This window comes from Amyelois transitella, chromosome 20, assembly GCF_032362555.1.
Source record: "Amyelois transitella isolate CPQ chromosome 20, ilAmyTran1.1, whole genome shotgun sequence".
Taxonomy (NCBI): Eukaryota; Metazoa; Arthropoda; class Insecta; order Lepidoptera; family Pyralidae; genus Amyelois; species Amyelois transitella.
Window position 1 is genome coordinate 2,690,917 of NC_083523.1, and position 14,329 is coordinate 2,705,245.

Sequence of the window (14,329 nt, forward strand, 5' to 3'; positions counted from 1 at the left end):
AACTATTTTAGCATATTTCTAAAAGACAATAAATGTGAAATGAAACCAATTTGTGTAACTCGGCGCAATTTATTTTAACGACAACTATTTTTGCCGTAAAGAGGGTGAAATTGTTATCGGTTTATCGGGGACTCAGATAAAATCCTGGAGTAACTATTTCCTGTACCCTGTTGGGCTATGAAACCACAGATTATTTTGTGTATTTTAACCATTGGGACTCGCGTCCTATTCTCTATGGGCGCATAAGTGCGCATACTGAAAATATAATTAATAATACCTAATAAGTCATAAGAATTAATAACTGAATAAAACAACCTTGACGCGTCTTATAGTTTAAATACATTTTAAAATTAATTTATAACTGTGAAAAGAAAAAATCTATTATTCTCTAAATACGGTTCTGGCAGGGGCTAAATATTACTAATATAGTCGTACCCACACTAATAATAAATGGAAAAGATTTGTTTTATCATATGTCTGTATCGAATAAACTCAAAAACTACTAACGAAGTTTCATGCACGAGCTAGTAATTTTTAATGATATTGAACGTTTTCGTGGCCACAAAACCTCTGGTAGGCGCTTCGAGAAAAGATCAGATTGAAAAGTAGTGAGTACAATTATGATTTCCCTCATTCCAACGACATTTCTTTTACAATCGCACAAAAGTTTTTATTGAGGTAAGCAAAAACAAAAAAGTAATAATAACTGCCAATCTAAGGTCTGCCGCGCCGATGGATGCATGGCTAGGGGCGAGCCTAGTCTCGAGCGTGCCACTTCCGCCATGGGGTTGGGCGACCCCCAGGTAATGGCTAGCCTTACCCTGGCATGCGGGGCTCTGCTGGGGCGGACAAAATTGTTCCCTTGCGTCTCGTGGGAATCGCATGGATGCAAATTTTTTAAAAGAGCACCTAAATGGCGGCGATGGTGTCCGCACCCCATCACGTCTCGTTCCCGGCGGGAGCGGTATGCGGTCTGCTGAAAGCCGCTTTGCGACGATGAATGTAAGAGGAGGAATGAAGGATAAGATTGAGGAAGTATGCCAGATGATGGATGAAAGACGTTTGGATGTGTTGTGCGTGAATGAAACGAAGCGGAAAGGATGCGACGCGACGCAGCACGGCCCTTACACGGCGTATTGGTCTGGAATTTCCAGTACCAGCCGAGGCTGTCAAGGGGTCGGTCTAATTCTTTCTGCACGAATGGCTGAGTGCGTGAATGAGTATGAGTGTGTCAGCCCTCGTCTTCTATGGATTAGGCTGAAAGTTGGAATCACTCGGATCTTCGTTCTAGGTGTTTATGCACCTTGGGATGTGGGTTCGAGGGGTACAACATCAGCAAAAAGCGAAAACGAGGAGTTCTGGAATAGTGTAAGAGAAGTATTGAAAGTTACCAAGCCAAATGAGAAGATTATTATGTTAGGTGATTTTAATGGATGGGTGGGTGTAAAGCGTGATGGATATGAAAAGGTGCTTGGTGCGTTTGGTGACGAAAAGGTGAATGATAATGGAAGAAGTGTATTAGAAATTTGTCTAGAGTGGGATCTTTTTGTGTCGAACTCAATGTTTCAACATAAAGAGATCCACACCTACACAAGAGTGGAAGGTATTTTAAAAAGTATGATAGACTTTGTGATTGTAGATGAAAGATTGAAGAACAAAGTGCTGGATACCCGTGCATATCGCGGTGCTGGCATTGACTCGGACCATTTACTGGTGATATCCCGGATAAGGGGTATCTTCAATCGCTGGCGGCACAGGGTAAGGGAGCAAACCAGCGCTTTGGAAAGAGTAAAAGTAGAAAATTTGCAAGATATGGATGTAGGTAAGAAGTATATTAATAGACTGAAGGATGAATTTGAAGATTTAGAGGAAATGAGCGATATTGAAGATGGATGGAAGGAATTTAAAGAAAGAATTGTGAAAGTAGCTGTTGAAGTGTGTGGTGTAAGTAGAAGAAGGAAAGGAAAAAATCACAAAAATGCGTGGATGAGTAAAGATGTGCAAGAACTTGTGCGATTAAAGAAGAAAGCATGGCTGGATTTGTTAGCAGCAAAAGCTAACTTAAGAATGCAAGAGGTTATAGATGAAGATGTGAATGAAGCACGTAAGGAATATAAGAAAATGAAAGATTTGGTTAAGAAAGCTGTGATTAGAAAGAAAGAAGAGTATAAAGAGGATTTTGATAAAAGGCTATCAGAAGACTTTCAGTCAAATCTGAAAGTATTCTGGAAATCCGTAAGGTCAGCCCGAGGAAATACTATAACCAGAGAGCTGACTAGGATCAGATGCCAGGATGGTAGCGTTGTGAAAGGAGAAGAATGTGTACTAAAGATATGGAAGGACTATTTTGAAAGTTTATTTGAAAAAAAGGAAGGAAATAAGAAAGATTTCTGCTATAGCGAAGAAAAAGTGAATGAGATGGAAGGCGAAATTGAAATGTTCGAAATTGTGGAAGCACTTAAGAGTATGAAAGCGGGAAAGGCTGCTGGGTGTGATAGAGTGTCGGTCGAGATGCTTAAAGCAGGAAAAGGCGTAGTAGCTAGTCAGTTGTACTGCCTTTTCAATTTGTGTTGGAGAAGCGGCCGAGTACCAAAAGATTGGTGTAAGGCTGTTATCGTGCCACTTTACAAAGGAAAAGGGTCACAGCTGGACTGCAAAAATTATCGTGGTATAAGCCTGCTTAGCGTCGTCGGCAAATTGTATGCTAAGGTATTGATTAATAGAGTCAGGAATGAAACTGATGACAAAATATGGGATGCTCAAGCGGGATTTCGAAAGGGAATGGGATGTACTGATCAGGTCTTTTCCTTGCGGTGCATAGCCGAAAAGTTTTTGGCCAAGAGTCAAAAAGTCTATTGCACATTCGTAGATCTGGAAAAGGCCTATGACAGAGTTGAGAGGAATGAATTGTGGTCAGCACTTTCTATGCATGGGGTGAGCAGTCTCTTAATACGAGCACTGAAATCCTTATATGAGGATTCGAGTGCTTGTGTCAGGATAAACGGAGCGCACACTGAGTGGTTTAAGATTGAGAAAGGCGTTAGGCAAGGATGTGTTGCGTCACCGTGGCTGTTCAACCTATTTATGGATAGCTGCTTGACAGATTTGAAAGAGTCTAAAAGTGGATTAAGGATGAATGAGTTACTCGTCAAATGTCTGCTCTATGCCGACGATCAGGTTATACTGGCGTCATCAGCGGAGGAGTTACAGGAGATGGTAAACTGTATGCATGAAGCTTTAAAAGAGAAAGGAATGAAAGTGAACGTAAGTAAAACTAAAACACTGGTTTTTGAAAGGGAGAAAGAAATGACAGCATGTAATATTTTGATTGGAGGAGAAAAAGTGGAGCAAGTGAAAGAGTTTGTATATCTAGGATCAAAGTTTACATCAGATGGCAAGTATGATAGTGATATTGAAAGGAGAGTGAACGCGGGGAACATGGTGAATGGAGCTTTGCATGCCTTTATGAGCAGTCAGAAACTATCCAAAAAGGCTCGACTGGCTGTGCACAGGGGCGTGTTGGTCCCGACATTAATGTATGGGAGTGAAAGTTGGGTATGGCAAAAGAAGCATGAAAGCAGAATAAATGCAGTGGAAATGAGAGCGTTAAGGAGTATGATGGGTGTGAAATTGAGTGACAGGATAAGGAACAGCGTGATAAGGGAATGTTGTGATGTGAAAGAAGATGTAGTTACAGGAATAGAAAAGGGTATGTTAAGATGGTTCGGTCATGTGGAGAGGATGAATGAAAGCAGGTTGACTAAGCAGATATACAAGGAGAGTGTGGAGGGAAAGGTCGGAGTGGGAAGACCTAGACGAACGTATCTTGATCAAATTAAGGACGTCCTGGTAAAGGGTCAGGTCAAAGTACCCGAAACCGCCGAGCTTGTATGAAGAGAGTTATGAATGTGGACGAAGCGAAAGAAGTATGCAGAGATCGTGGCAAGTGGAAAGAGGTAGTCTCTGCCTACCCCTCCGGGAAAGAGGCGTGATTTTATGTATGTATGTATGTAATAATAATGCCAACACGTTTTTCGAGTGATGCACTTAATTCACGATTGACCTTGTAATATTTTGGTATTGATGTATATTCTGACTACATATTAAAAGAATACCCGCATTGGCATTAATTTCAGTAAGTTCCCACGGGAATTCCGGGAATAGAAATCCTCTTAGACCAAATGGAACCTACCCGCTGAATTTCAAATCTGTAAGATACCTAGCAGTGTAGGCTGTAGGCTGATAATGTCAATTCCTAAGAGGTTTCTCCTTAAGACTTAAGTTCGAGGTTTAGCGTAGGGTTAATCTCGTCCTAAGAATAACGATTTACGTCAGTAGGTAATTATAAGATGTGCCAAATGTTCTTGAACAATAGCAAAACAATGATATTTCTAAAATAACAAGTCGGAGGAATCAAGATTTATAGCACAGTAAAGATTTATTATCTGCAATATACTTAGTTTATTGAAATAACTACAGTGACTGATTTGCAATAAATTTTGCGAAGATACTGTTTTACGTAACAAATCATATAACGCTTTTATATATATATATATAGGTAGAAAGATACCCATCTTTCTAGCTATATATATAAAAGCGAAAAATTCTCACAGACATACATACATACATATAGTCACGTCTATATCCCTTGCGGGGTATACAGAGCCAACAGTCTTGAAAAGATTGATTGGCCACATTGAGCTATTTGGTTTATTGATAGAATTGAGATTCAAACAGTGACAGGTTGCTAGCCTGTCGCCTAAAAGAAGAATCCCAAGTTTATAAGCCTATAGCCCCTTAGTCGCCTTTTACAACATCCATGGGAACGAGATAGAGTGGTCCTATTCTTTTTTTTATTGGTGCCGGGAACCACACGGCACAAGGTGGTTGTTAACACAACTATTCACATCCCATTCTCGATCTTTCGAGGCTATAACAATAATTGCCGGACCAAATAGCCCACGAAATAACTAGGCAATTGAGTCCCGGAATTGGAGCCCTGCTGATTATGACGTCATCGTATTTATTGCCGTAAATTATGTTAGGTAATTACACACCCTGAAAGGCCCTGAATAACATATTAAATAAAAATAAATAGGTATATACCGGACAAATTACACAGATTGAGTTAGCCTCGAAGTAAGTTCGAGACTTGTGTTACGAGATACTAACTCAACGATACTATATTTTATAATAAATACTTATATAGATAAACATCCGAGACCCAGGTCAATCAGAGAAAGTTCGTTGCTCATCAATGTCCTGGCCGGGATTCGAACCCGGGACCTCCGGTGTCTGTCAAAGACAAGCGCACTACCGCTGCGTCACAGCGGCCGTCGTAATCACGTTTTCGTTTTCATTCGTTTCGGGGTTACAGAGCCAATAATCTTGATACTTGATTGTGGTCTTCCCACGGTCTGTATGGCTTAATGACAGTATTGAGATTCTATCAACTACATTGGCTAGCAACCTGTCACTATTTAAATCACGATTCCATCATTTTCAGTCTTTTGGAGACTGCTCCGTATACCTCACATAATATAGTCGTGATTATATAGGTACATACACACATACATACATATTGTCAAAACAACATATTATTATATACGCTTTGCATGGAATCATCTATTGTAGGAAGTATAGTTACAAAGTTATTCATTCCTATAGAAGATAGAAGGAGAAAAGAGGAGATAAATAATCAGTTTAACATTATTGTATTATTGAACATAAAATTGAGAATACTTTCAATAAAAATTATATCTGAAATTTTTGATGTAAAACCACTTCTATCTTAATTGTTTTTACTCTTTACTTAAAAGAAGAACCTCGCTGTTTTACTACTAAGCCCAAACTTTATGTAAGACGGGTGGAGTTTCCAGAAAGCGTCAGGGAATACTAAGCGATTTCCCAATATTCTTAAAAAAAAACAGTAATTAAAGGGATTTTCCGCTTACATATACAACGGAGCCGCGGGCGTATTGCGTGTTAAAATAAAATAACAAAGTAGTCGCGTTACACCAAACTCCACCGATTACTCGGCAACAGATGTCGCTACGGTCGCGAGGCCCATAACCTTTCATGGCCCTGCCAGTTGCAATAATAAACTTGGGATAAAGCGAGGGTTACAAGTGACCTTAGTTAAGTGCCGTACATACATAAACGTTTGTCTTTTGTGGCTTAATGGTTAAGGCGTTTGGTTCGTTACAAAAATCTATGAACTATCTTTTGTCTACGGCTTCGCTGGGGAATTATATTTATCTTTATATAAAAAGCCCAAACCGCTAAGTCAAAAAAAATAATTTACAATGATAGTTGTTTAGATCTTTCTCCATCTTATTCTACTCTTACCCGTGGATGCCGTAAAGGGCGACTAAGGGAATGGCTCATAAACTTGGAATTCTTTTCGTAGTCGATGGGCCAGCAACCTGTCTCTATTTGAATTTCAATTCTATCACTAAGCTATAAAGCTAATCGCGGCCTTTCAGTCTTCCAGACCATTAGCTCTGTCTACCCCGCAAGGGATAAAGACGAGATTAAATGTAAGTATTCCTTAATATGGGCCGTCATCGTCTAAAAAATGTACACCAATCAATGATCCTTGAAATCTCCCTTAGTTAATGTATTCTCTCGTCAACATTCTATTCTAAGATTGGATATTTGTGAAGTTGACGTTGTTGAAGAAAATGCTGCAGTGCAGTTTGTTACCGCTTCTTCTGCTCTGACGCCTTGGAAGCGGCAGTAAACTTAGTGTCAAGTAATTTATTTGACGTCAATCAATGTTGTGAAACCAAAAGATTTGACAATTAAGTATCCTATAATAATGAATAAAAATTTTGAATTTGAATTTGAGTTAAATGCAGCGTGCTATAAATCGAACAAGCTTTGATCTAGAACATTCGATATAACAGTAAATGCTTCATCTAAGTATTTGTGGTTAACTGACCTAGTACGAGTAGGAACTTTCGAGCGATCCGAAGCCCTTTGTGAAACTTTTGCAGACTCTTGAACTCTTACAGCAGTTGGTCAATTTAATTATGTTTTTGTTTTGCTTAATAATATTAAATTCGTTCTAGTCTTGAGTCTCTTTCATTCTAGTCTTAAGAAGAAAATAACGTAGTTAATGCCAGCTGCTTCTCTTTCCATGCATATTGTAAAAGGCAATTAAGGGAAAGTCTCATAAACGTGGGATACTTATTTTAAGGGGTTGGGCTAGCAACCTGTCACTATTTGAATCTCAATTTCATTACTAAGCCATATAGCTGGAGGTGCCCTTTCAGTACTGCGGAGACTGTTGGTTCTGTCTACCCTGTTATCAAAGACATGGTAAAATGTGTGAGTATGCATTCACTTAAAGTTAAATAAATATATACGGGACAAATTACACAGATTGAGTTAGCCTCGTAGTAAGTTCGAAACTTGTGTTACGAGATACTAACTCAACGATACTGTATTTTATAATAAATACTTATATAGATAAACATCCAAGACCCAAAACGATCAGAGAAATTTCGTTTCTCATCATGCCCTGGCTGGGATCCGAACCTTGGACCTCCGGTGTCACAGACAAGCGCACTACCGCCACAGAGGCCGTCAAAGTTAATTTACTTAAAGTACGGCAATATAAAAAAAAAACTACATAAAATCATTTACCTTAAACTGCCAATACAGTTTACATCTCACGATTTAATAATAAACGCTAGTTTCTGCTCAAACTTTGTAACCATTCCACATTAACACTTAGGGATAAGAGAAAACACATTTTATTTTATGTTTCGATAATAAAACAAGAGTTAAATCTAAACGTGACCCAGAACTTTTAGAGGTGAAGTGCGCATGAGTGAATATAAGTGTAAAGGTAGTATTTTCTTAATTTTATACACATTTAGTGTCAGAACTTTCTTTTTTATTGTTGGGATTAACGTAAAGTATCGTTAGTCGAACGTTTAAGATACTCGATTAATAAAATAACTATTACGTAGTTAGATGACCGATTCACTCGTAGGAACAAATTGCGAGAAAATTTGCACAAGCAATCTAAGACTAATATTTAATTATTAAAACTTTATTGCACTTTATGTTATACTAGCTGTGTTCGCGACTTCGTCCGCGTTGAATAGTTATTTTAGGATAGATAAGGAAGGATGAATAGTTTTCCCCGTTTTTTTTTCTCATTTTCCATTATTTCTTTGCTCCTTACAGTTGCAGCGTGATGATATATAGCCTTCCTCGATAAATGGTCTGTTCAACGCAAAAATAATTTTTCAATTCGAACCAGTAGTTCTTGAGATTAGTGCGTTCAAACAAACAAACAAATTCTTCAGCTTTATAATATTAGTATAGATTTGTTGAGCCATATAATATTATAAGAGTTGGGTTCACTTCAACTCCAAAGATACGAACATCAGACGGGAATTGCTTTGTATAAATTTAACTTCCCAATACGCATAGGGTGATTTATATTTTTGTGTAGAATATTAACTATCCCTTATTTTTTTGTAGTTTAAAATCAAAGGATAGCTTTATAAACTTGGGATTCTTTTAGGCGATGGAATATTTCTGAATGCCAATTTCATCTCCAATCCATACAGCCAAGTCATGTGAGAATTGATTCTACCTGTCCCTTTAGGGATAAAGACGTGATATAATTAGGTATGTGTAATATAAATAAACCTTTTATCCTCAGATCTGAAGTAAGTATTTACCACGATAAGGAAATAATAATAACATCTAAATTTTCAAAGTCGAGACTGAATTTCAACGTTCGCCACCCAATTTCGCGGATAACTCATCCACATGGAAAGGCTTTTACGCACGAGAGGAGCTCCTCTCTGCAGTATATTTATTCACACACATCCGCAAACGCTTTCTGTAATTGGTTCAGTGGTTTACAACAAACGTCAATACTTTTATTTGGTATTGCAACAATTGTAACTCTTGGGATGTTGTTATTAGAGTTTTATTAGATTAGTGGTACGTGGATTCTGTTAAATCTCTATTCAGAACGTGCCCTTTCAGTCTTTTCAGGGTTGTAGACTCTGTTTTGTCCCGTTAGGGATAAAGACGTGATAATATGTATATTATATTTAAGCCATTCCTTTCATAAACACTTTTTCACTATTTTTATAATGATTTATTCATGAAATTACATTCAAAAATTAAATCTTCTAACTTTACCAAGTCATTTCTTACTTTTTTTGATATTTTGACATCCAGAAAAAATACTTTTTGCAAGATCGCAAGACGATATCACAATAAAAGTATTAACGATCTTATCCAAAAGAACTCGGACACCGTGCGCTCTAATAATTTTTGATCTTAAGACTTTTGACAAAGAGGAAAATCCCTCAATTAATGTTAAATACATTTTCCCGCGCGGATCTCTGTCGTGAGCCTATTTACGACATTTTTACGGATGAGCTCCGAACAAAATCCATTTTGTACGTCATATTTCGTGAAAAATGTGATTATTGTCATCCGTTTTCTCCAGAAAAGTAAAATAATGAATACGCATAAAATAATATAAAAGAAAAAAAAAGGCATTTACAGTACGCCCACAGTTCCGCCCGCGTATGTCTCATTAATTTATTTTCTTAGAGTTACTCTTAAAATATATAATAATAGAAAAAAACATATTTTTTTTTATATTACTACATCTTTATACCTTCAGAAAACGGTGTAGAAAGAGCAAACAGTCTTGCAAAGACTGAAAGACTACATTCGACGGTATGGCTTAGCGGTAGAATTGGTATTCAAATAGTGACAGGTGTTTAGCCAAACGCCTTAAAAATAAATTTTAATTTATAAGTTTTTTTTCCCTTTACTGACTTTTAAAATTTATATTCTTTAAAAAATAAAACAACTGCTCATAGATACGTTATACATACGATATGTTGTCCGTAACTCTGTTTTTTAATATCTATACAATGTATGTATTGGTATTAAAAAACTGAAACATCCCTTATTTGTCAAAGTCCATAGTTATGAATTAATCCTCTAATAAGATTAAGTTGGGTCCTCCCAAACGTAATTGGCTAAGTAAAGTTTTCTTAACTTATGTATTATTATTCTTTGAAAGAAAACTGTATGACGACTTTTCATTGTTTTCAGTGTTTTTTTTTCTGTGATCACAAAATAATCACTAAATAAATGTGGGCCAAATGATCTTTTACTTTTAGAAACAAAAACAAATAAATATTAATGATACATACTCACTATCACGTCTTTATTCTTTGCAGGGCAGACAGAGCCAACAGGCCAAGTGCAGCTGTATAGCTAAAAGATGGAATCGAGATTTAAATAGTGACAGGTTGTAAGCCGAATCCCAGTTTATATCATTATAGTTACGACATCCATGGCAAAGAGATGGAGTGGTCTTTTTTTAAAGTGCCGTTTACCACACGGCACTAGAATAAATACTTTTTCTTATAAAAATGATAGGTGATAAAAAAAAATCATTTTTATTTGCAGTAAAATGTTTACTTAGCTGATTGCACTAAAATTTCTGCCATTTCCAAACCCCTTTTATCCATTATCTGAAGACGCGTTATATAAGGGATCCGATTAACACATTTGGAGATGTGCCAAAACCCACAAAGCAATCTAAAGGCTTAGCGATTGATTGATGGCGTCTTGCGTTCCACCCTTTATTTGTTATATTCATTATTCTGCGAATAATATTAATCAAACGGCCATTTTGAAAAATGGTAAAACATGGTGTATTGTAAGTCAATCAAAAGAAAGGGTTGGGACTGTTTTTTAAGGCGATAGCAACCTGGCACTGTTTTAACACATACATATATTAAGTCATGTCTTCGGCCCTAGCGGGGTAGACAGAGCCAACAGTCTTGAAAGACTGAAAGTTCACGTTCAGTTGTATGATGGAATTGAGATTCAAATAGTGTCAGGTTGCTAGCCCATCGCCTACTAGAGGAATCCCAAGTTTATAAGCCTATCCCTTAGTCGACTTTTACGGCTGTATTTATATCACACTTTCATTATGAAGTCATTCAGCTCGAAGGTTTAGTTATATTGTGTTTAGAAAATGACTACAGTATGTTCTATAGAATAATGCCCGAATCTTTTATAAAAAAAAATCTTACCTGAACTAATAAAATATTATAATGAGGTAAAGTAACAGTACAAAAATAATTTTATTTGTTTGTTGGTACGGGCTAATCTTCGGAAATACGAAACCGATCATGATTTTTTTTTCATTTATAAAAAGGTACATAATCTGCGGTTGTTGAAAGCTATGTATGTATGTACCTACTACGGGCAAACCCGTAGCGGGCCGCTAGTTCATTAAAAAGCAATAGATGAATAATATACAACTTGTAGGTATTTTTCAGGCAATCAAGCCTTTTGGTTCTATCTCTGATATCGGCTGAAATCATAACCCTACATCTTATCCGAAGTAATCGGATAAAAATCATAAATCGGGAAGTTTTCGTCTCGAAAATGATATTTCAATTAATTTCGGGTAGATTTCAAAGCGATCCCGATTGACCCCACACCTTAATTAATTCGGATACGATTGGCGTCAGGATTAATAATTAAGCATCAAAAATAATTAATACGCCTAGTTGCTGCTTTTTCAATTTATATTTGTAATATTTAATTTTAGAACAAAGTTGGTAGGTGTGCAAGTACTTTTTTAAGAGAAAGATCTGTGAATATAATACATAAACGTACATTAAATCACGTTGTTTTTTTTCCGGCGAACTAGGCAGAGACTGCTTGCATCTTTCCACTTATATCATAAATACCCTAAGTATATTATAAAGTATAGTATCGTTGTGTTGGTATCTCGTAACACAAGTCTCGAACTTACTTCGAGGCTAACTCAATCTGTGTAATTTGTCCCGTATATGTATATATGTATTTCCCATCATGCCTTTGCCGGCACTGCACTTGTGTAGTATTGTATAGCTTTTGTGATCTGTGCTTCTGCCGAAACACCTTCAAACATCCACTAATTTCTTATATTGATTCTGTAAATGATGAACAGAATGCGTATTTATATTCCCCTGAACAGAGAGCACACAAGCCCGGAATGGCAATCATAGTGGAGTAATTTTCATTCAAAGGATTCCCTTTTGACCCTCCCAGTAATTAAAGCCCTTATTTGTGAACGGAATAATTATTAGGAGTCTGATTATTTGTCAATGATTTCACATCTTTTGAGTGATTAAAGATCCTTGACTAGTGTTAACTCCCGGCTTCACCGGCATAAAACGGAGCACCCCGCTTATTTCTGTTCTCATGGGAATTCGCTATCCTTAATACCAGTTTTTAAATCTATACACCCAGGTGTTAGGACTATGTACTTGTAATAAAGTCAGTCATACTTTTTATGAATACATATTACTATTTTATTAATTTGATCAGGACTTCCTGGCAAAAGGTCAGGTCATGAGTACCCTAAACCTTACAGAAAGAGCGTTATCGATCGTGGAAAGATGTGGAAGATAAGATCATAATCATTAATTTCTTATATATGGATCGAATAGGTCTTAACTATCTAGGTACCTAGTTAATGTGCATACATTCTACCTCTTGTGGCATAGGATTTTTATTTTTATTTAAATAAAAATCCTTGTAAAGCTGAAGTCTCACCAAATTAGCTGAGAGGCGAAAAGAGACATAATATTTTTTCCGCTAAATTGACCTCGTTCACCGCTGCCATAAAGATTTCTCAGGAAAATTGCTATTAGGAGAGGGGAATTAATTAACTTGGGATTCTTCTTTTAAGCGATAGGCTGTGCTGTCTTAATTTGAATCTTTATGCTATCGTTGAGACAAATAGCTGAAAGTGGCCTTCCAGTCATTTCGAGACTGTCAGCTCTGTATGTCCCGTAAGGGATAATATATATATTGTACTAGCTGTGTCCGCGACTTCGATCGCGTGGAATAGTTATTTTAGGCATCATTGAAGCCTTTAGGCTATATAACATCACGCTGCAACTGTAAGGAGCAAAGAAATAATGGAATATGTGAAAAAAACGGGGAAAATTATTCATCCTTGAGGGCTTCAATGATGCCCAAAATAACTATTCCACGCTTACGAAGTCGCGGGCACCGCTAGTTCCATTATAAAACCATACAGCTGAACGTGGCCTGTCGGGCTTTTTAAAACCGTTAGCTCTGCCTATCCCGCAAGGGATATAGACGTGATAATATGTATGTATGTTGTATGTATTGTTAAGTCTCCCAAACATCAGAATTAATCTGTTACACTTTTTTACTTTAGATTATTGATTTACTTACGTATTGGATTAAGATAAAATATAATTACATTAAGGGATTACCGTTAGACCTCTCCAATCTATTTCGCAATCATTAGTATGCTGGCCATTTTATTGAGTAACATCCATCTCCAACGCCAAGGGGATAGTAATCGATGTTGCCATTATACTAAGGATTATTGTGCGGTGTTGAACTAATACGTGCAGATAATGAAAGTTAGTATTAACGGTGTCGTTCCAAATCAAAGGTGATTCAGAAAGAAAAATAAGCTTAAGAAAGTAAAATAATAAAATACTAATACAACATGCTATAAATACAATATCCTATATTTTTTACATTACATGTGAAGAAAAAATATAGTCTGTTGTGACGCCTTATAAACTCGACTTTCCGCCATTTAGATATCCATTCCATCATTAAGCCACGCAAAAGACCTTCGAAACATGGCTCTGTCTTCCCCGTATAGAATAATATATGAATGTTTAGTCTTAATAAAAACTTGATTTAGCTCTAAAGTTGCGGAGGTCGGATAACTGTCGTTCTTAGTCGCCTTCAAAAAAAGATTGTTCTCAGTTTGACATGGTTGTTTTTGCAAGTTTATCTCGCGTTTCACGCTGAACCGATTTTGATGCGATTTTCAGAACTGTGTTTGCTACACTTAGGAAAAGGCTTAAGAAAATTTACCGACTTTAAAAAAGAAGCATATTGATTGGAGGCGGTTTTTTTTTACAAAAGTTATGTGTAAAACGATTTAAATTTTGATTTAATTTTTTTAGATTTGAAACTTATTGATTTCAGCCAAGAAAGAACAGACAGTGGTGTAAAGGAATTCTTTAACACTATTTTTCACAAAGATGAGGAGAAATTTTAATCTTTCTACTTTAATTAATAATTGCAACACATAATTTGTGAGAATAGAAAAAAAAACCACGTATTCACAAAACTCGTTGATTTTATTGACTGAATGAAATTCAAACGGGGATTGGGAATTAAAATTATCATCTAATTGTATTTCAGGTCACGTTCTGCATTAAAGGGCTTTCGATAATCCGAAATAGTCATTTTTTTTTCGTTATTTTACCTT

General features: G+C 36.6%; 1 protein-coding gene across 5 annotated transcripts in view; it reads left to right on the plus strand.

Annotated features, from left to right (window-relative positions):
* The window catches only part of LOC106134440 (atrial natriuretic peptide receptor 1), a 192,675-nt gene that overhangs the window by 66,204 nt on the left and 112,142 nt on the right, over positions 1 to 14,329 (plus strand). The gene's annotated exons all lie outside the window — the stretch shown is intronic.